The following is a 331-nucleotide window of genomic DNA, read 5'->3' on the forward strand; positions in this document are numbered from 1 at the left end:
AGTAAGGGATGGTTTGATAATTTTAGAAAGAGGTTTGGCTTTAAAAATGTCCAGGTAAGGTACTGTGAAATGCACTTGTAGTCCCACCTACTCAGAAGGTTGTGTCCGGAGGATCTCGAGCTTAGGAGTTCTAGGCCAGCCTAAACAACACAGGGAGACTCCATCTCTAAATACCAACAACAACAACAAAAACTGTGAAGATAACAGGAAGAGCAGCTTCTGCCAACCAAAAGGCAGCAGAAGAGTTCTCAAACACCATGAAGGAAATCATTACGGAGAAAGGATATCTGCCTGAACAGGTCTTTAACGTAGACAAAAGTGCCCTATTCTG

General features: G+C 42.9%; 1 protein-coding gene across 10 annotated transcripts in view; it reads right to left on the reverse strand.

Annotated features, from left to right (window-relative positions):
• Nucleotides 1–331, reverse strand: part of LOC129397619 (uncharacterized) — a 238,137-nt gene that overhangs the window by 142,892 nt on the left and 94,914 nt on the right. The window lies entirely within an intron of this gene.

This window comes from Pan paniscus, chromosome 3, assembly GCF_029289425.2.
Source record: "Pan paniscus chromosome 3, NHGRI_mPanPan1-v2.0_pri, whole genome shotgun sequence".
NCBI classification, from domain to species: Eukaryota; Metazoa; Chordata; class Mammalia; order Primates; family Hominidae; genus Pan; species Pan paniscus.